Below are 23,512 nucleotides of genomic sequence, written 5' to 3'. Positions count from 1 at the left end.
TAGCACATGGAATATGCTAGCAAGATAACACTATAGAGCAATGATCAGAATAACAGATATCACTACATGCATATATGGCTGGTGGAGGCTCTATGGTTATCATTTGCATAGAGCTAGTTTTTTACCTACAACAAAGGAATATATTTTATTTAACTACATAGTTTGTTGAAATTATTGAGAAGGTAACCCCAACTCAATCCCAAAATTAAAAATTAATAACCCGACAAATTAATAAAGTAAAGTGATGAGATCAACATAATAATTCAAGCACCAGATACTCAAGATGTCCATAACCGGGGACATGGCTAATCATGATTAGTTTGTACACTCTGCAGAGGTTTGCGCACTTTTACCCACAAGAATCGATCTCCTCCATTGAATTTCTTGCACTACATGATGTCTGAGAAACGGATGACCGAGACACAGTCTTTCAGAAGCATTAACTCTTTACTATGGGTAGACAATACCACCTACATCCCCTACATCTTCTAGCCTACCACTGAAAGAGGTCACGCAACATACTCAACTATGCCAGGGCCCATAATGGCTTGTGGCTGAACACGGAAGTTTCCAGCATGAATAATTTTATGATCCCTTTGAGGCTGGGTGGCAAACCATAGGATGAGCACACGGGTTCCACGGGATCTCCTTGGACAACACTGGTATATCCCCAGGTGCCCACAACCAATCCACCTAGATGTGTATTAAAGTTGCCACCTTAAGTTCCCTTAGTTAATAATAACTCTCACATCTTCCATGAATTCTCTCAAACTAAACGACGTCTACTAGCATAGCAAAGCAGTATAAGCACAACGTAGTAACACCCTAGGTTTGAATATAAGACAATAGGTTCCTACCTCATCAACTAATTCCGAATACCCACATGTTATCAAAATCCTACTCATACAATGTTTGAGGGGTCAAACTAATGCATAAAAACTGGGTAATAAAGGTATATGATCAAAGTGTTACTTGCCTTGCTGACGATCGGAAAACCCTAGAGATTCATAGTAGCAAGCCTCGCACTCCGAAAACTCTATCACGAACAAACAATAGGATAGATAAGCACTCAAGCATAAGATGCAAAAGTAAAACCCAAATGAAAAGAAGTAAACTAAAAGTTCAAGTGAAGAGCTTTGATTTGCAAAAAGAATCAATCGAATCGGAGTTACAAAACTTAAACTACAATCAAAAGAAGTTCGAAATCAAATCTGCTTGAAACCAAATTTTAAATTTCCAAAATCATGTTCAAGTTGATTATCTGGAAAGAGGGGGACAAGACGAAGATTTTGGCGTTGGTTTCACTGGATTTGGACAAACAGGCAAAACTTAGCGAGGGTTTAAAGATCAGGGACTAATCTGCGATAAAAGTAATTGCAGATAGGTCCCTAGTCAAAAATTAAACTAAAAAGAAAAAATCTATCATGCCCGCTAACAGAGAAGATCGGGTGAATGTTCGTTAAATAACGAACCCTAAAAATAAAACCGATCTATAAAAATAAACCGAACTTAATAAAAAATCAGGTGGGTTTTTCTTCGGTTTTTACTGGATTGGTGTGGGAAAACCGGCGGCGGCGACGAACTCCGGCGACGGCGGGAGCAAGCGGCGTGGCGGTGCGGAATAGCTTGGGGTGGCGCGACGATCGGCGCGGGGCGGCGGCGCAAAGCGGCAGCGGCGTCGGCAGGGCGGCTCGGCGGGAGGCGGGCTGCGGCGTGCTGAGGAGAGAGGGGGCGGCTCGGCTTTTAAAAGGGGCCCCGGGGGTCTGACTTGGGGAGGGGGTCGGCGCGGGCGGTGGGGTGGCGTCGGACTCCGGCGAGTCCGGGTCGGCCATGGCTCGGGGAAGGCGGCGGCGGCTGGGCCGGTTGGGCCTTCGGCCCGGTCGGTCCGAAAGAATTTTTTTTAATAATTTCGCCAAAACGGAAAAATTCAAAAATAAAATAAATCCTAGAATCCCAAAAATAATTTTCACGGTCCTCTACTAATATTTAGGACAACATGAGCATTTTTTTGGGCTATAATGCATTTTTTTTAAAATGCAATTTTTTCCTAATTTAGTCGAATAAAAACTCAAATAAAAATCAAATAAAATATATTTTTATTTAAAATTAAATTTCCATTATTTCCTTTGTTTTGAAGAAGTCATATTATCTTCTCTCATTATTTCTTTTGAAATAATCGGAAAGATAATTTCAAATAAAAATCACTTTGATACAATTTACCAATTTTGAAAAATTCAAAAATGGATTTTATGAAAAACCTCCAACTCTCTCAAATGGTCCTTGAGTTGTTTAAGGTCTCTAGGATCAAAATGTCCAAACAAAACAAATTAAAAATGCAAAGAGCATGGATGCAAATGATGACCTAATGATTAACATCCAAATTGAAAATTGGGATGTTACAAACCTACCCCCCTTAAGATGAATCTCACCCTCGAGATTAGGGTTGGCCAGCAAATAGGTGTGGCTGGTCTTTCCGTAGGTCTTCTTCTCGCTCCCAGGTGGCTTCCTCCTTGGTATGGTGGCTCCACTAAAATTTGCAAAATTTGATGAGCTTACTGCGTGTAACTCGGCTGGCAAACTCGAGAATCTTGACGGGTTCTCCTCATAGTTTAGGTCACTCTCCAATTGAATTGCTTCCAGGGGCACTATATCTCTTAGAGGAATATCAGCCATCTCTGCATGGCACTTCTTCAACTGGGAAACATGAAACACATCATGAACTCCTGACAAACCTTTGGGCAACTCCAACTTGTAGGCCACTTCTCCCATACGTTCCAAAACTCGGTATGGTCCTCCAAATCTTGGGGCTAACTTTCCTTTGACTCAAATCATTTAACTCCTCGAAGTGGTGACACACGGAGATATGCTCTATCTCCGATTTCGTAGGCTACCTCCTTGCGTTTAGTATCGACATAACTCATTTGCCTAGACTGAGCTACCTTCAGTCTATCACGAATCAATCTAACCTTCTCTTCAGACTACTTGATTAAATCTGGTCCGAACAACTAACAGTCTCTGACTTCATCCCACATCAATGGTGTCCTGCACCTCTGTGACGCCCCCGATTTGACCGTACACTAATCATATGCGCAAAGGTGTACGATCAAGATCAAGGACTCATGGGAAGATATCACAACACAACTCTAAACACAAATTAAAATAATACAAGCTTTAAATTACAAGCCAGGGGCCTCGAGGGCTCGAATACATAATCTCGAATACACAAGAGTCAGCGGAAGCAACAATATCTGAGTACAGACATAAGTTAAACAAGTTTGCCTTAAGAAGGCTAGCACAAACTGGGGGTACCGATCGAAAGAGGCGCAGGCCTCCTGCCTAGGATCCTCCTAAACTACTCCTGGTCGTCGTCAGCAGCCTGCACGTAGTAGTAGGCACCTCCAGAGTAGTAGGAGTCGTCGTCGATGGTGGCGTCTGGCTCCTGGACTCCCTCGTCGGGTCGCAACAAACGGGTATCGAAAGGGAAAAAGGGGGGAGCAAAGCAACCGTGAGTACTCATCCAAAGTACTCGCAAGCAAGGAGCTACACCACATATGTATGCATTGGTATCAAATGAACAAGGGGTAGCGTATGTGGACTGAACTACAGAATGCCGGAATAAGAGGGGGGTAGCTAGTCCTATCGAAGACTATGCTTCTAGCAACCTCCATCTTGCAGCATGTAGAAGAGAGTAGATGGTAAGTTCACCAAGTATCATCGCATAGCATAATCCTACCCGGTGATCCTCCCCTCGTCGCCCTGTGAGAGAGCGATCACCGGTTGTATCTGGCATTTGGAAAGGTGTATTTTATTAAGTATCCGGTTCTAGTTGTCATAAGGTCAAGGTACAACTCCGGTTCGTCCTTTTACCGAGGGACACGGCTATTCGAATAGATCAACTTCCCTGCAGGATGAAGAGAACCATTTTCTTGCTTGTTAAGACGAGGCGGACCAATACGCAAAGTTCTCGTCCATCGGCGGCTACCGGAATGTCATCAACAATAGTAACAAGGTCTTACTGACAAATTGTACCTCGAGGTGCTTACTTAAGCAGGGATTTATCTCTGCTCAGACAAGTTCGATTACAAGAAAGGTGAAACAAAACAATGGAAAGGAAAATGTGATTATTATTTAATCAGAACACTGGAAGGAAAAAGTGTTTCAACACAAATATCAGGAGTATAACCTTCCAAGGACAAGCATATGGTGATATCCATGAGAGGATACTAGGTAGATTACCATTTAGGTAAAGGGGAGAGGAAATTTAAGACGTTACCCATACAATAGTGTTTGGATGAGTGATCTAGAAACATTAGCATTGCACCTCCCATGTTCTAAATGGTGTTTGGCGTACCACACTCATGCTTCAGGATATCATTGACATGGTCATTAGGTAAAGGTCGGACCTTGGGAACAGAAAGGATCCATCAGGAATTTCTAGAACATCTCGTGCAATTTTACCAGGAAAAGATGAGGACGTGGCCGATCGGTCCGGTAGCAATCCATCAACATGTCAAAAAGGATGTATTTACAATATTATCTGAACAAGTTTGTGTTGGGGGGAGGCAAGAATGTTGTCGATGATAACACAAATCATCAAGGGTCAAGGATGGTATTTCTCATCATGAATTTGATTGATATCCTGGAAGAGCTCAGAATATTGATGATGATCACGACACATTTGTCGAGAGATTTCATGAAGATGTAATCGATCGACGATGACATAAAGTCAAAGGAATGATGAAGCGAAAGGTTATTGGAACCATGGGTACAACACAAACTCGAAATCAAGCTTGTTGTTCAAGGTGAAAAGATATGACGAGGAAAATCGACATAGGCTTAGCTCATCGTCGAAATTATGCTCCGGGAAGAAGGACCAGGTAGCACAGTTAAAATTTAGCACGTTAATGATATAGACGATCAGTCTAGGAATGACTTGAAGGGTTATTAAACTCGTAAGCAACGAAAATTACTTGGAGTTATCGAATCAGAGTGAGGAATCGATTCACTTATTGGTGGTCTCAAGTGACTAATAAGTCAGAACCCAGGGGAAATCTGAATTCAGTGAGAAGCAATACTAGATGAAGACTCATAGGAAGAAACACAGTTCTTTGTTATTCTCGAGATACCGCAGGGTAATACTCAAAGGAATACCAAAATAGAGGTTGTGGAGATGCATTGATCTGCAGAAGACAAGTGATTTAACATGACCGAGAAATGGAATCAAAGGGGAACAATCATGGTCAGAACCAAAGTTGCAAAGGACCAAACATAGATACCAGATGAACTTATAGCAAGGGTATTATTATTATCACAAGAAGCTTCCATGATAAGTTCCACATCGAGTCCACGGGCATGAACACAAAGTTCAAGGTCGACTCCCACTTCTTCAATGCATAACCTTCCATTCACTTCTCGCCTTCGATGAAGTTGTAGTGTTGAAGTTATTTCTGGCAAAACACCAGAAGAGTATGACTCATAGAAATTTCCGGGTTCAAACAAATTAGGGAAAGCATTAGTTCAACCCGTCGGGGCATCTTAGGAACATTTGCAAAAACTTTAGAGGTAATTAACTTGAGCTCGGAAGCAGAGCATGGTAGACAAAAGTAGGGGATACAATTTACCAAAGGCATTATGTATCAAGGAAGAATTCACAAGGTGATTAAATATGAAGGACACTGTCGGATGGTAGTCCAGCAAACAATCTGATGACCCATAATAGAGCTGATGTGGGTATCGGTACCCAATCAGACAAAGAAAGAATGCAAGGAGAAGAGATTATAGAAACAACCGACTAATTCAAAATTTAATTAACAAAGGAATTATGATTTCCGAAATGAAGGATCAGAAGCAGACGCTTTGATCAAATGGTGGGTAAGTTGAATAGAATTAGAACGGCAATCAACCATGGTTTGATTTGCCGAGAACCAGCTCCTGTTTAAAATATCGTCCGAGCCAAAAGTAAAATTTCTAAGGATCATTGAAGACAATGAGTAATTGCACACCTATTGAATCAAAGGCTCAGAATGACAACCACAAAGGATTTTAACGAATATTGCTATACTTATGGAATTAACCATAATGCAAGCAGGTAAAACTTTCCAGAGCAATAGGTTGTTGAGGATTTTCGGAAGATTGAATAGCGTTTCGAAGACATGTGTGAAATGCATGAACAACTAGGAATGAACGAATCCCCGGTAAGTGTGAGGAATTATTCAAACATGTATTCATGCGGAAAAGGAGTTGCAAGGCAGCTGGCACAAAGGATTCTCATAATATCCAAAGTATTTCAGGGTATCTTGTAATAACAAGAAAAATTGGAAAAGAAGGTATGGACGACAAGTGTATGCAGCTATCCATAGGGATTTATTGGTGATATGGAATTGCAACGGCGAAGGGCACATGGGTCTCGGGAAAACATCGGAGAGTATCTTCAGAATCTTCTGGTGAAGCAGGCCATCATCTCGAACGAAGGAGCTCTCCGGGAGGAAGTAATTACGAGAACCTAGAGTTAGAGTTAGCAAAATCATTTAACCCGAATAGAAGAGAGATCAGATTCCTAGAGTATAGACGAGGAGTAAAAGATTCAAATACCACCCAATGGCGACGTGGGCCCATAAGCCACACAGCCATGTTAGTAAATCAGTTTTTCAAAGACTAGACTCAACTTCAGCCAAGGAGTTGGAAAGGGGGGTTCCTACAAGCAGTCGGCTCTGATACCAACTTGTGACGCCCCCAATTTGACCGTACACTAATCATACACACAAAGGTGTACGATCGAGATCAAGGACTCACGGGAAGATATCACAACACAACTCTAAACACAAATTAAAATAATACAAGCTTCAAATTACAAGCCAGGGGCCTCGAGGGCTCGAATACATAATCTCGAATACACTAGAGTCAGCGGAAGCAACAATATCTGAGTATAGACATAAGTTAAACAAGTTTTCCTTAAGAAGGCTAGCACAAACTAGGGATACCGATCGAAAAAGGGGCAAGCCTCCTGCCTGGAATCCTCCTAAACTACTCCTGGTTGTCGTCAGCGGCCTGCATGTAGTAGTAGGCACCTCCAGAGTAGTAGGAGTCGTCATCGATGGTGGCGTCTGGCTCCTGGACTCCCTCATCGGGTCGCAACAAACGGGTATCGAAAGGGAAAAAAGGGGGGAGCAAAGCAACTGTGAGTACTCATCCAAAGTACTCGCAAGCAAGGAGCTACACTACATATGTATGGTATCAAATGAACAAGGAGTAGTGTATGTGGACTGAACTGCAGAATGCCGGAATAAGAGGGGGATAGCTAGTCCTATCGAAGACTACGCTTCTGGCAACCTCCATCTTGCAGCATGTAGAAGAGAGTAGATGGTAAGTTCACCAATATCATCGCATAGCATAATCCTACCCGGTGATCCTCCCCTCGTCGCCCTGTGAGAGAGCGATCACCGGTTGTATCTGGCACTTGGAAGGGTGTGTTTTATTAAGTATCCGGTTCTAGTTGTCATAAGGTCAAGGTACAACTCCGGGTCGTCCTTTTACCGAGGGACACAGCTATTCGAATAGATCAACTTCCCTGCAGGGGTGCACAACATTTCCCAACACGCTCGATCCCCTTTGTCCGGACACACTTTTCTGGGTCATGCCCGGCCTCGGAAGATCAACACATCGCAGCCCTACCTAGGCACAACAGAGGGGTCAGCACGCCGGTCTAAATCCTATGGCACAGGGGTCTGGGCCCATCGCCCATTGCACACCTGCATGTTGCGTACGCGGCCGGCGAGCAGACCTAGCCTCCCTTATATAAGAGCAGGCGTTCCAGTCCAACCCGGCGCGCGCCGCTCAGTCGCTGACGTCACGAAGGCTTTGGCTGATACCACGACATCGAGTGCCCATAATTGTTCCTGAGTAGTTGGTTAGTGTGTATAGGCCAGTGGCCAGACTCGGATCAAATACCCAGATCTTGTTAAGCGTGTTATTTTGAAATAACCGCAGTCGCCGACCAGGGCTAGGGCCAGGCCCACCTTTCTCATAGGCGGTCTCAACCTGCCCTGTTGCTCCGCCACAAAGATCCACTCAGAGGGCCGTCGGGACAAACGTCCTTTCGGACCCAATCCGTGAATCACTCGCGGGTACTCTACGAGCCGAGCCGACTTTAGTCACCACAAGTATCATATAATATGTATATAAGTATATACCCGTGATCACCTCCCGAGTGATCTCGGCTCGATAGTATAGCATGGCAGACGGACAAGAATGTAGGGCCACTGATGGTAAACTAGCATCCTATACTAAGCATTTAGGATTGCAGGTAAGGTATCAATAATTGTAGCAACAATGACAGGCTATGCAGCAGATTAGGATTAACCAAAAGCAGTAACATGCTACACTACTCTAATGCAAGTAGTAGAGAGGAGAATAGGAGATATCTGGTGATCAAGGGGGGGGGGGCTTGCCTGGTTGCTCTGGCAAGGAGGGGTCATCTTCAATGTAGTCGAACACACGGACATCGACAGCAGTCTCGGAGGCTACCAGAAAGGAGTAACGGAGGGGGAACACAATAAATAACAGAGTAATCAAATGTAACACAAAGCAAGATGCGGCAATACGTTGTGTTAGGGGTGACCTAATGTAGGGATATGCGATACCGATGAAGGGGGAAAACATCCGGGAAAGTATTCCGGTGTTTCGCGTTTTCGGGCAGATGAACCAGAGGTGAAATATTGCATGCTCGCTATGCTAGGGACATGTGGCTGACAAACGGACCGCGTATTCGGGTTCGTCTTGTCGCTCTGAGCAACTTTCATGTATAAAACTTCTTCATCCAAGTTACGGATTATTTTATATTAATTTTCAAAGTTTTAGTTGTTTTTCCAATTTCCTAGATTTATTTTATTTCAAAAATAAATTAATAAAATGCTATGGGTACCCAGCCCTGTGTACATAGAATGTACACAATGGCTGACATGTGGGCCAGGGGGGCCTCGTTGACTAGTCAATGTTTGACTAGTCAACAGGGAGTGGGGCCCCCTGTCATTGCCTGCCTATTTACTAACATGATTAGTTTAAACTAATTAAGTAGTTAACATGTTATTTACATGATTAATTAGGTTAATCAATTAATTAATTTAATTATTTTTACTAAAAAAATTAAACTCTTTCTTTTTTTTAACCAAAGGCATGGGGCCCCCTGTCAGTGGGCCTAGGGCTTAGCGGGCGACGGGTTACGGGCACTGGGGCGGGGCGCACCCAGGCGCCCGTCACGCGAGGGGGCGAGGTCGTGGCCACGGCAGGGCTCGCCGGCCGGCCACGACAGGCGGAGGTGGGCGCAGGGGCGGCGTAGGGCGACGGCGTTGCGCGGGGAGCGGCAGCGCGGAGCGGCCAAAGGAGGCGCGCGTAGCGGCGACGGCGAGCGCTTGCGGCGGGCGAGAGGAACAGGCACGGGGCGGCGGATGCGGACCATGGCCGGGCATGGGGGGTAGGCGGCAGCAACGCTCCGGGCGGAGGTGGGGTGCGGCCGCGGAAGCGCGCTAGGGGAGCAGCGGCGAGCGATCCAGGGGCGCGGCAGGGGTGGTGGGCAGCGGAGGCGAGCGTGGCGGGCAGGAAGCAACGGCGGGCGTGGCTGCGGGCGGCGGGGAGCAGGACGCCGGCGACTGCACGAGGGAAAGCGAGGCGCCGGCTGTGGTGCAGGGCCGCCGACGCGGGCGGGACACGGGGCGGCGACGGCATAGTGGGGCCGCAGCCACCCGCGGGCGGGCGTGCGCAGGGCACAGCTGGCCAGCGGGAGCACAGCTAGGCGCTGGCAGGGACGCGCAGGAGCGGGCGCGTGGGTCGCGGTGGTGGCTGGGCACGCACGCGGCTGTGCGGGGCCGCGGCAGCAGCAACAGCAGGTCGAGCAGCCGGAGCATGTGAGCGTGCATTTCGCGGACGAGTTCCAGCGGCGGCAAACATGGGACGGCGTCTACGGCAAAGGATTCGAAGGGGAAACAGGGGGAATCGAACGAGGTGCTCACCACGGAGGCACACGGAGGCCCGGTGGTAGCTTAGTAGCAGCAGGGTGGTCAGAGTCGACGGAGAGGGCCGGCGACCAAAGCGGACGGAGGGAAGAAGAAGACGGTGTTGGCGGTGCTCCTGGGCTTCGATCCGATGGCGAGGAAGATGAAGACAAAGGTTGAGTGCTTCTGGACATCGCAGAACGACCAACGATGGTCGGTGGCCACACGTACGGCGAGGCAACGACGATGAGCCCGCTCGAGCGAGCACACCGCGGTGGATCTGAGGAGGGGAGAGGAGAGGCGCGGGGAGGGTGAGTGAGGAGAGAGGCTCTTAGGGTTCGATCCGGGGGAGAGGCGCCGGCTTAATTAGGGGGGGCGGCGCCGGTGGATGGGCGCCACGGCGTCTGCCATGGCCGTGGCGGCCATCAGTGCTAGCCATGAGCTCCCCGTGAACAGAGACGGGGGAAACGGCAATGGTGAGCTGGCCAATGGCCAGTTGGGCCAAGGCCCGGGGGGGAACAGTGGGCGGCCTTTCTCTTTTTATTTACTTTGCATTTTCTTTTTCATTTTCTGTTTTCTATTTAGTTTTATTCTACTTTTACTTTTGTAAAATACAAACCTAGACTCAAAATTAGTACTATTAAATACTCCACTACCACATTTAGTTTGAGGTTCAAAATGAAATAGTTTAGTACTTTTATAATTTAAAAAGCATTTAATAATTATTTTTAGCCACTGTTATATTTACAAAAGGGCATTTAAATATTTTTACAAAAGTGTTGGGTCAACACCATAATTAGTTATGGAATATTTGCCACACTTTGAACATTTTTGTTTTACTGTCTGGAGAAATAAATTATTTGAATTTATTTTAAAAAGTGAATTTGAATTGGTTTTGAATCAAAGTGAGATTTGCAACATTAATAGTGATGACTTGGCATCATTAGTAGGGGATTACCGTAGCTTGATTATCCGGGCGTTACAATCTCCTTCCCTAGAAGGCTTTGAAAGGGCCATCTTCAAACTAGCCTCGTAGTTGTTGTTATACGAGAACTCTACGTAAGGCAAGTTATCATCCCAACTAGATCCATAATCTAGCGCACAAGCTCTCAACATGTCTTCTAGAATCTGATTGACTCTCTCGGTCTGTCCATCTGTCTGCGGATGAAAGGTTGTACTGAACTCTAGCCTGGTACCCAAAGTCTAGTGTAATTGATTCCAAAACTTCGAGGTAAACCGTGTTCCTCTATCTGATATGATGGTCTTCGGAACTCCATGCAGACATACGATCCTGGTCATTTATATTTTGGCCAACTTCGCGCTCGTATAAGTGGTTTTCATAGGGATAAAGTGGGCCGCTTTGGTCAAGCGATCTACTACTACCTAGATGGAATCATAACTTGATCACGTCCTGGGTAATCGAGTGATGAAATCCATACCAAGTTTATCCCACTTCCATTCGGGTATCGGCATAGGATGCAGTAATCCTGCTGGCTTCTAGTGTTATGCCTTAACTCTCTGACATACGTCACATACCGCTACATATTCGGCAATATCCTTCTTCATACCTGTCCACCAGAAGCGTTCCTTCAAATCCAAATACATCTTGGTGTTTCTGGGGTGAATCGAGTATGGCGAGTCATGAGCTTCCTGAAGTATTAACTCCCTGATCTCTGGGTTATTAGGCACATAAATACGGTGCCCAAACCATAAAGTTTTGTGTTCGTCCTCATGAAAACCCTTGGATTATCCTTTACTCATCTTCTCCTTTATCTCAGCAATCTCCTTATCAATCCTCTGGGCTTCTCGAATCTTTCCCAATAATGTGGACTGAACTTCCAAAGCTGCAACAAAACCTCTTGGAACTATCTCCAAATGAAGTTCCTTGTGATCGTCGGCCAACTCCTGCGGTAATCCTCCGGTTACGAGAGTATTTGCATAACTCTTGCGGCTTAAAGCGTCTGCTACAACATTGGCCTTTCCTGGATGATAGTGTAACTTCATATCATAATCCTTTATGAGCTCCAACCATCTCCTCTGCCTGAGATTCAACTCCTTCTATGTGAAAATATACTTCAAGCTCTTATGATCCGTGTAAACATCACAACGGTTTCCAATAAGAAAATGTCTCCAGGTCTTGAGCGCATGCACTATGGCTGCTAACTCCAAATCATGCGTGGCATAATTCAACTCATGAGGTCGAAGCTGTCGTGAGGCATATGAAACAACTCTTCCGTCTTGCATAAGTACACCTCCAAGTCCCAGGCGAGAGGCGTCACAATAAACTTGGAAATCCTTGCGTATATCCGGAAGAATTAGCACCGGGGCTGTAACTAAACATTTCTTCAACTCCTGAAAACTGGCCTCACATTCCTCAGTCCATTTGAACTTGGTGTCCCTCTTCAATAACTCCATCATGGGCTTTGCAATCTTGGAAAAAAATTCAGTGAATCTCCCATAATATCCTGCGAGTCCAAGGAAATTGCGTATCTCTCCAACTGAGGTGGGTGCCAACCACTCAGTGACAGACTGAACCTTGGTAGGGTCTACTGCTATACCTTCTCCTGATATAACATGTCAAAGAAATCCAACTTCTTTCAACCAAAACTCACATTTGCTGAACTTGGCGTATAGCTGATGTTCCCTGAGCTTCTCGAGAACTAAGCGCAAATGTTCCTTGTGTTCTTCTTCATTATTCGACTACACCAATATGTCATCAATGAACACCACAAAAAACTTATCCAAGAACTCCATGAACACCTTATTCATCATACTCATAAAATAGGCAGGGGCGTTAGTCAATCCAAAAGACATGACCGTGTACTCATATAGCCCATACCTTGTGGTAAAAGCTATCTTAGGTATATCTTGTTCTCGGATCTTCAGCTGGTGATATCCCGATCGAAGATCAATCTTGGAGAATACGTTAGCTCCCTGCAGCTGGTCAAACAAATCATTGATCATCGGTAGTGGGTACTTGTTCTTGATCGTCACTTCATTCAATGCACGATAATCAACAACCATTCTCAAAGATCCATCCTTCTTCTCAACTAAGAGCACTGGGGCTCCCCACGATGAGGAACTTGGTCAGATGTAACCTTTCTCCAATAACTCCTTTATTTGCTTCTTAATTTCCTCCAGATCATTCGCGGGCATTCGATACGGACTCTTTGATATTGGTCCCATGCCTGGCAACAACTCTATCAAAAATTCTATATCTCGATCTGGTGGCATGCCTAGTAGTTCCTCCGGGAATACGTCGGGATAATCCTTCACAACTGGCACTTCCTCCTGAACAACTCCCGAAAGTGAATTCACTTGAGTCCTCCTTGGCGCATGCCTAGATACATACTTGATCCTTTTTCCCTCAAGGGTGGTGAGTAGTATCGACTTACTAGCACAGTTGATGTTTCCTCCATACTTCGACAACCAATCCATACCTAGTATTATATCCAATCCTTGTGACTCCAAAATTATTAGGTCTGGGGGAAAAACATGGCTACCAATGGTTAATGGTAACCGATCACACCATCGGCTGGCCATATACTCCGCTCCTAGCGAGCTTACTAACATGTGTGACCTAAGGGCTAATGTTGGCAATTTAAACTTGTCCACAAATCCCCTTGATATGTATGAATGCGATGCACCAGTGTCAAAAAGAACAAGAGCGGTAAATTACTAAATCAAAAACTTACCAATCACTTCGTCAGGCTGCTCTTCGACTGCATCCATGTTGATGTGGTTCACCTGACCTCTAGTGAAGAGATTGGGCTTCTTTCCAGAGCTTTCATTTCCATTGCCATTCTTTATCTTAGGGCATTCATTGGCGTAATGTCCAGTCTTCCCGCACTTGAAACGGGTAACGTGACTCAGATCCTTCTTGGCGGGTGTTGCTGTGTTGGAACGGCTCTTACTGCTGCTTCCTCCATTCCCATTCCCATTCTTAGGGCCACTGTGGTTGTGTGAACTCCCTCCATTGTGAGTGTGGCCTCCATGGTTATGATGGTTATGTCCTCCCGAGTTCGGGGTAAAACGAGGCTTCTACTGAGCTCCAGAGTTGTACTTCCCCTGTCCATACTTCTGTTTGCGGTTCTGAATCTGCTGCTGCTTGCCTTCAATCATGAGAGCCCTATCTACCAACTCCTGGTAGTTGGCGAATGTTGCCACCATCAACTGCATACTCAACTCATCATTCAGCCCCTCCATAAACTTCTCCTGCTTCGCGTAAGTTGTGAACTCATCCACGTACTGCCCCTTAGTATGATTTCCCTAGCGTAAGTTGTGAAACTCACGCTTCTTCATGCTCATAGCTCCGGTTGAGACATGTGCAGTGCAGAATGCTTGCTGAAACTGATCCCAAGTGACATTAGCCACGGGGAAAGTGGCAGTCTAGTTCTCCCACCATGAGGCTGCGGGTCCATCCAGTTGATGTGCGGCAAAGCGCACCTTCTCAGCATTTGTGCAACCTGCAATGGTCAGCTCCCTTCCAATCGTGCGGACCCAGTCATCAGCAACAATCGTCTCGGTGCTACTAGAGAACACTGGCGGATTCAACCTTAGAAAACGGGCTAGGTTGTCAACTGGTGGTGGTGGAGGTGGGTTGTTGTTGTTGTTGCCTTGGTTCTGGACTAGCAACTGCATCAAGGCATTCTGCTGTTGGATCAACTGAGTGAGCTTCGGTGGGAAGACAAATCCGGGGTCATGTCTCGGAGGCATCTGATAGGTTTAGAGGGGTGAGAACAGAATAGAGTGAGGTCTAAAGAGAGATCGCTACCCATATGCCCATTCATTTCACACCACTCAATTCAATAAGATCATACAATTGATCTAAGCTACCGTTACAAAATGCTCAGACTATTACTATATACAACTACTGATAATATGGTGGTCGACTAGAAATTTTGATCGGTGGATGACTCCATGATATCTGCTCCAGCTTCATCTTCATAATCATCATCGTTGTCGGGGTCGGAGTCGGTGTCATCGAGTATGATGTAGCCTTCAGAACGGATGTCCTTTTCAGGTTCGGGATCTCCCCTGAATATTCCTAGCTTCTTCTTCGGGTCTTCATTCTTCTCTAGTAGTACATCAATTTCTTCTTCATATCCATCACGCGTAGACTTGAGTTCCTCTTCTAGCTCCATGTTCCGGGTCATCACCTTCTTCATGTCTATCATATTGGCGCACATATGGTTCTCCTGACGACGAATGTGCTGATTTAGTTCCTGTATGTAGGCTGCAATGGATTTGTCCTTCCTGGTGCAAATCATCTCCCATTGCTCATCTTGGCATCCACATATCTGGTAGATGGTGTCCTTAAGCTCCTTATTGTACACCTCGCCAATGTGTCCAATGGTGATGTGAGCGGTCATGCTCTTTCCTAGACTCCAGGTTGGTGCATCAAAGGAAAACTCGATGGGCTCGGTAACTGGCATGAACGTCCTTCTTGGAACATGAAATTGAATCATCCAACGCTCTTCTTCGGGTAGAGAGGCGGTGTAGATTCCGGTGAAGCTTGGTATGCCGATGCTCAGGTACCTAGTGACTTCCTTCAAATGTCGTCTGAAAGGGGTGTCGTCATCCGGTTGAGTGAACTTGTTCCTTGGGTCTGCCATCTATAGAGTAGAAATGGAGAGGAGTCAGAAATGAATAGAGAAGAGTATCATGTGGCTTGTCCTAGTGGTCGCGTCCTACAATCAGCATGTGCTCTGATACCATCTTGTAGCGACCCAACCTCAGACGGTCAAGTCTCTGTGCTTAAGTGTCATCCATGGATCGGTATTGCTGACACACATAGTACTCGAGGATTTATTACAGAGTTTCAATCACACACTTATTACATCGAAAGTCTCAAAAGAGTACTTATTACAATTACATGGCTGAAGGCCATCTAAATAAGATAACTGCGGAAGCTTCGAAGGTAAATGAGTCCATCCAACTCCATGGCAAAACTGAGTGAATGACAACGACCTAGCGCACCTTACTCTTCGTCTGAAAATTCTGCAACATGATACATTGCAGCCGTGTAGGTTAGCACATGGAATATGCTGGCAAGATAACACTATAGAGCAATGAACAGAATAACAGCTATCACTACATGCATATATGGCTGGTGGAGGCTCTATGGTTATCATTTGCATAAAGCTAGTTTTTTCCTACAACAAAGGAATATATTTTATTTAACTACATAGTTTGTCAAAATTATTGAGAAGGTAACCCCAACTCAATCCCAAAATTAAAAATTAATAACCCGACAAATTAATTAAGTAAAGTGAGGAGATCAACATAATAATTCAAGCACCAGATACTCAAGATGTCCATAACAGGGGATACGGCTAATCATGATTAGTTTGTACACTCTGCATAGGTTTGCGCACTTTTCCCCCACAATACTCGATCTCCTCTGTTGAATTTCTTGCACTACATGATGTTTGAGAAACGGATGACCGAGACACGGTCTTTCAGAAGCATTAACTCTTTACTATGGGTAGACAGTACCACCTACATCCCCTTCATCTACTAGCCTACCACTGAAAGAGGTCACGCAACATACTCAACTATGCCAGAGCGCATAATGGCTTGTGGCTGCACACGGAAGTTTCTAGCATGAATAATCTTATGATCCCTTTGAGCCTGGGTGGCAAACCACAGGATGATCACACGGGTTCCCCGGGATCTCCTTGGACAACACTGGTATATCCCCAGGTGCCCACAACCAATCCACCTAGATGTGTATTAAAGTAGCCACCTTAAGTTCCCTTAGTTAATAATAACTCTCACATCTTCCACGAATTCTCTCAAACCAAACCACGTCTACTAGCATAGCAAAGCAGTATAAGCACAATGTAGTAACACCCCAGGTTTGAATATAAGACAATAGGTTCTTACCTCATAAATTACTTCCCAATACCCCCATGTTATCAAAATCCTACTCATGCAATGTTTGAGGGGTGAAACTAATGCATAAAAACTGGGTAATAAAGGGTGTAAGTGCATCTAGTGCCACCCCTAGTTGGTTTTGGAGTATTGACGACAAACCTAGTTGAGGGACTAATGTGTTTGTGAGAATTGCAGGATAACACAGGTAGAAGTCCCTCATTGATTCGGTTTTACTACCAGAGATGACCCCTAAAAATGTATGAAGACATTGAAGTCAAAGGTGGTATATGAAGATATTCACATTGAAGACTATGACAAAAGAAGACACGTTATGAAGCCTATGGAGCTCGAAGACTTAGATCTTTCGTAGTTCTTTTTTCTTTTATGCTGAGTCATAGGAACCATTGTATTGTTAAGTGGGGTCCAGGAGAACCAGTCAGAATGACTGAAGTGATGCCTAAACCAAAAACCTATGTCTTCGAGTGAAGACAATGAGAGTGAATCTTGTCTAGAGACGGACAAGTCAGCTTTGCTTGTAGCCCAAGTAAAGTTGCCATGAGAGTTTGAAATCTGACCGTTGAGACACATGTCAGTTCCTTAGTGACCCAGGGTCATTTCGGACAAATCAGGTCGGGTTACCAAGTGGCTATAAATAGCCCACCCCCTACAACCATAAACGGTTGGCTGCTCAGATTTCAGTGCACGGCTTTTGTCGTTTGAGAGCAACCCACCTCGAAGCCTTTGAGAGAGAGAATTCCTTGTGAGGATAAAGCCCTAACCACCCAGAGCCAGAGAACATTGGGCATCACTTAAGTCTTCTTGTCTGTGTGATCTGAAGACTTATTACACTTGAGGACTGTGCATCCCCAGACGGTTAGGCGTCGCGTTCAGAGCATCCAAGAGACATTGTGGATTGCCAGTGAACGAAGTCTGTGAAGGTTTGGGAGTCTACCTTGAAGACTTACCAGAGTGATCGGGCGAGGACTATGTGACCTTAGCTCAAGGAGAATATGGTGAGGACTTGGTGTCCTGAGTTGCATGTTTAGGACTGGGTGTCCGGGACTGTGTGTCCTAAGGTTTAAATACCTAGCCGCTCCAACCAGACGTACAGTTGACACAGCAACTGGAATTGGTCCAACACATCATTGTCTTCAACGAGTCACTGGTTTCATCTTCACTTCCTTTTACTTACTGATCACTCATTGTGAAGTCATTGCGTGCCTGTTCTATCTTTTGTCTTCACAACGTGAGTGTATGATCTGTTTGGCTTCATAGTATCTTCCTACCTGATCCTAATTACACTACAACTATTTGTCACTGTGCTTTCACTCTGTTGATACTTGACCATGGCTTGCCTAGTGTAGTCTAACTTCCGCTGCATAGTAATAGGCATATCTCTACTGTTTGTCTTCATAACTTCCACGTTGTGAAGACTTTCATAAAAAATGCCTATTCACCCCCCCTTTAGTCGATATAACGCACTTTCAAAGGGATATGATCAAAGTGTATCAAAGTGTTACTTGCCTTACTAACAATCGAAAAACCCTAGAGATTCGTAGTAGCAAGCCTCGCACTCCAGAAACTCTATCGCGAACAAACAATAGCATACATAAGCACTCAAGCATAAGACGCAAAGGTAAAACCCAAACGAAAAGAAGTAAACTAAAATTTCAAGTGAAGAGCTTCGATTTGCAAAAAGAATCAATCGAATCGGAGTTACAAACTCAAACTACAATAAAAAAAAGTTCGAAATCAAATATGCTTGAAACCAAATTTTAAATTTCCAAAATCATCTTCAAGTTGATTATCTGGATAAAGGGGAACAAGACGAAGATTTTGGCGTTGGTTTCACTGGATTTGGACAAACGAGCAAAAAGTAGCGAGGGTTTAAAGATCATGGACTAATCTGCGATAAAAGTAATTACGGATAGGTCCCCGGCCAAAAATTAAACTAAAGGGAAAATCTATCAAACGAACGTCCGCTAATAGAGACTAACGAACGAATTTGTTCGCTAACAGAGAAGAGCGGGTGGACGTTCGCCAAGTAACGAACCCTAAAAATAAAACCAATCTATAAAAACAAACCGAACTTAATAAAAAAAAGGGCAGATTTTTCTTCGGTTTTTCCGATTCGGTGTGGGAAAACCGGCGGCGGTGGCAAACTCCGGTGACGGCGGGAGCGGGTGGCGCGGCAGCGCGGGATGGCTTGGGGTGGCGCGGCGAGCGGCGCGGGGCGGCGGCGCAAAGCAGCAGCGGCGGCGGTGGGGCGGCTCGGCGGGAGGTGGGGCTGCGACAGGCTGAGGAGAGAGGGGGCATCTCGACTTTTAAAAGGGGCCCCGGGGGTCCGACTTGGGGAGGGGGTCGGCGCGGGAGGCAGGGTGGCACCGGACTCGGGCGAGTCTGGGTCGGCCACGGCTCAGGGAAGGCGGCGCCGGCTGGGCCTTCGGCCCATTCAGTCCGAAAGAACTTTTTTTTTAATAATTTCACCGAAACGGAAAAATTCCAAAATAAAATAAAAAATCTAAAAATCCCAAAAAAAATCACGGTCCCCTACTAATATTTAGGACAACATGAACATTTTTCTAGGCTATAATGCAATTTTTTAAAAATGCAATTTTTTTCCTAAGTTACTCGAAGAAAAACTCAAATAAAATATATTTTTATTTAAAATTAAATTTCCATTATTTCCTCTGTTTTGAAGAAGTCATATTATCTTCTCTCATTATTTCTTTTGAAATAATCAGAAAAATAATTTCAAATAAAAATCACTTTGATTCAGTTTACCAATTTTGAAAAATTAAAAAATGGATTTTATGAAAAACCTCCTACTCTCTCAAATGGTCCTAGAGTTGCTTAAGGTCTCTAGGATCAAAATGTCCAAACGAAACAAATTAAAAATGCAAAGAGCATGGATGCAAATGATGACCCAATGATTAACATCCAAATTGAAAATTGGGATGTTACAACTATAAAGATGCTCTATAGGTATCTCCGAGGGTGTTTATTCGATTGGCATGGATCAAGACTGGGATTTGTCACTCCGTATGACGAAGAGGTATCTCGAGGCCCACTCGGTAATACAACATCACAATGAGCTTGCAAGCAATGTGACTAAAGAGTTAGCCACGGGATCTTGTATTACGGAACTAGTAAAGAGACTTGCCGGTAACGAGATTAAACTAGGTATGGAGATACCGAGGATCGAATCTCAGGCAAGTAACATACCAATAGACAAAGGGAACTGCATACATGATTACCTGAATCCTTGACATCGCGGTTCAACTGATAAAGATCTTCTTGGAATATGTAGGAATCAATATGGGGATCCAGGTCATGTTATTGGTTATTGACCGGAGAGGAATCTCGGTCATGTCTTCATGATTCTTGAACCCGTAGGGTCGCATGTTTAATGTTCAGTAGCGGTAGGGTAGTATTGGGAGATTAATGGTGGAAAGTCCGAAGGTTGTTCAGAGTCCCGGATGGGATCCGGGACATCATGAGGAGCTCCGGAATAGCCCGGCGGTAAAGATTCATGTATGGAAAGTTGTTATCGGGGTTCCGGAAAAAGTTCGAGTTTTTTCGGTATTGTACCGGGAAGGTTTTAGAAGGTTCCGTAGTGGGTCCCACCATGGGGGCCCACATGAACATGGATAGTGTGGAAAGTCCCCACAACAAGCACCAAGATCCTCCCTTAAAAGGAATAGTGTCATATCCCAAGGGGATAAGATCAGGATTCCTAAAAAGGGGGATAGCGATCGGTGGGGAAGGAAAGGTGGGATTTCCTTCGTCCCCCATTGGCCAATGACCCTAGGGCCTTGGAGGGCAAGCCATCAGCCCCCTCCATGCCTATGTAAAGGTGGGGAGGAGTTGGGGCAGCCACCCTTCGATCCTTGTCTGTTACCTCTCCCAACTCCTCCCACCTTTCAGCGATACGCGCTTGGTGAAGCCCTGCCGGAATTCCGCTGCCACCACCACCACCATACCATCGTGTTGGTCCCGATATCATCTACGCCCACTTCCTCGCTTGTTGGATAAAGAATGAGAGGACTCTGCCGAGCCGCACGTGTGTTAAACTCGGAGGTGCCATCCGTTCGGCACTTGATCGGGAGTTTGTGGATGGATTGTGATTGGATCGCGAAGACGTTCGACTACATCAACCCAGTTTCTTAAATATTACGCCTAGCAATCTACAAGGGTATGTAGATCCAATCTCTCCTCTCATAGATGTGCATCTCCTAGACTGATTTTGGTGAGCATAGGAAATTTTTTGTTTCCCATTCAACGTTCCCCAACAGTGGCATCATGAGCTAGGTCTATGCGTAGATGACATCATGAGTAGAACACAAAGGAGTTTGTGGGTGTTGATATTCATATTGCTTCCTTCCTTATCTTATTTTGATTCAGCAGTATTGTGGGATGAAGCGGCCCAGACCAACTTTACATGTCAACATACATGAGACCGGTCGTTCCATCGACTGACATGCAACTTGTTGCATAAAGATGGCTGTCGGATGTCTGTCTCTCCTACCTTAGTTGAATTGGATTCGACAAAGATGGTCCTTGTAGAAGGTTAAATATCAACTTATATATCACCATTGTGGCTTTGCATAGGTAAGAACGGTTCTTACTAGTTGCCCATAGCAGCCACGTAAAACATGCAACAACAAAGTAGAGGACGTCTAACTTGTTTTTGCAAGGTATGTTGTGATATGATATGGCCAAAGACATGATGCGATATATTTGATGTATGAGATGATCATGTTTTGCATAGATTATCATGACTTGCATGTCGATGAATGCGGCAACCAGCAGGAGCCATAAGGTTTTCTTTAATTATTGTATCGCAAGTGTGTCAATCATTAAGCACTATGTAATGTTGAAGAAGCATGGTTGGCGTGACAACCCCAATGGCGACACGATGATGGAGATCATGGTGTCATGCCGGTGATGATGGAGATCATGCCGGTGCTTCGAAGATGGAGATCAAAAGCACAAGATGGTGGCCATATCATGTCGCTTATGATTTGCATGTGATGTTAATCCTTTTGTGCATCTTATTTTGCTTAGGACGATGGTAGCATTATAAGGATATTTGTCACTAAAATTTAAATATAAATTTTTGTTCTCCTCAAGTGTGCACCGTTGCGAAAGTTCGTCATTTCGAAGCACCACGTGATGATGGCGTGTGATAGACTCTACGTTCACATACAACGGGTGCAAGCCAGTTTTGCACATGTGGAACACTTTGGTTAAACTTGACAAGCCTAGCATGTGCAGACATGGCCTCGGAACACAAGAGACCGAAAGGTCGAACATGAGTCATATAGCATATATGATCAACATGGAGATGTTCACCATTGAAACCACCTCATCTCACGTGATGATCAGACTTGGGTTGGTGAATTTCAATCATGTTACACTCAGACAACCAGAGGGATGTTGATTTTAGTGGGAGTTCTTAGGTAATATGATTAATTGAACTCATTATCTTGAACAATAGTCTAACTTATCTTTGCAAATTATGTTGTAGATCAATGGCTCACGCATAGCTCCCCTGAATTTCAATGCGTTCCTAGAGAAAGCTAAGTTGAAAGATGATGGAAGCAACTTTGTGGACTGGGCCCGTAATGTGAGAATTACCCTCACGGTTGCCCATAAGTCTTATGTCCTTGATGCACCGCTTGGTGCGCCACCCGCTCCAGCGAATGTGGACGTTGTGAATGCCTGGCAGTCGTGTGTTGATGACTACTCAATAGTTCAATGTGCCATATTGTATGGCTTAGAACTGGGACTTCAAAGGCATTTTGAATGTCATGGAGCATATGAGACATTCCAGGAGTTGAAGTTTATTTTTGAGAAGAATGCCCGGATCGAGAGGTATGAGACCTCCGATAAGTTCTATGCCTGCAAAATGGAGGAGAACGGGTCTGTCAGTGAGCACATACTCAGAATCTCTAGGTATTACAACCGTCTGGCTGAGTTGGGAGTTGAGCTCCCGCCAGAGGCAGTCACTGACAGAGTTCTTAAATCGCTACCATCTAGCTACAAGAGCTTTGTGTTGAACTATAGCATGCAAGGGATGAACAAGTCAGTCTCTGAACTATTTGCGATGCTAAAAGTTGCGAAGTCAGACATCCAGAAGGAGCATCAAGTGTTGATGGTCAATAAAACCACTAGTTTCAAGAAGAGTAAGGAAAAAAGGGAAACTTCAAGAAGAGTGTCAAAGCAGTTGCTCCTCCCGTATAGAAACCCAAGGTTGGACCCAAGCCAAAAACTAAGTGCTTCTATTGCAAGGGAACTGGCCATTGGAAGTGGAATTGCCGCAAGTATCTGGACAACAAGAAGGGGGCCAACGTCAACAAAGGTATATGTGTTATACATGTTATTGATGTGTACCTTACCAACTCTCGTTGTTGTGCCTGGGTATTTGATACCGGGTCGGTTGCACATTTGCAAACCAAAGCAAGAACTACAGAATAGATGGAGGCTGGCGAAGGATGAAGTGACGATGCGCGTGGGAAATGGTTCCAAGGTTGATGTGATCGCCGGCGACACACTCGCTCTTCAATTACCATCGGGGTTAGTGATGAACCTGAATAATTGTTACTTAGTTCCTGCGTTGAGCATGAACATTATATTTGGATCTT

Source organism: Triticum aestivum, chromosome 4A (assembly GCF_018294505.1).
Source record: "Triticum aestivum cultivar Chinese Spring chromosome 4A, IWGSC CS RefSeq v2.1, whole genome shotgun sequence".
Taxonomy (NCBI): Eukaryota; Viridiplantae; Streptophyta; class Magnoliopsida; order Poales; family Poaceae; genus Triticum; species Triticum aestivum.
Note: the sequence above shows the minus strand (reverse complement) of the source record.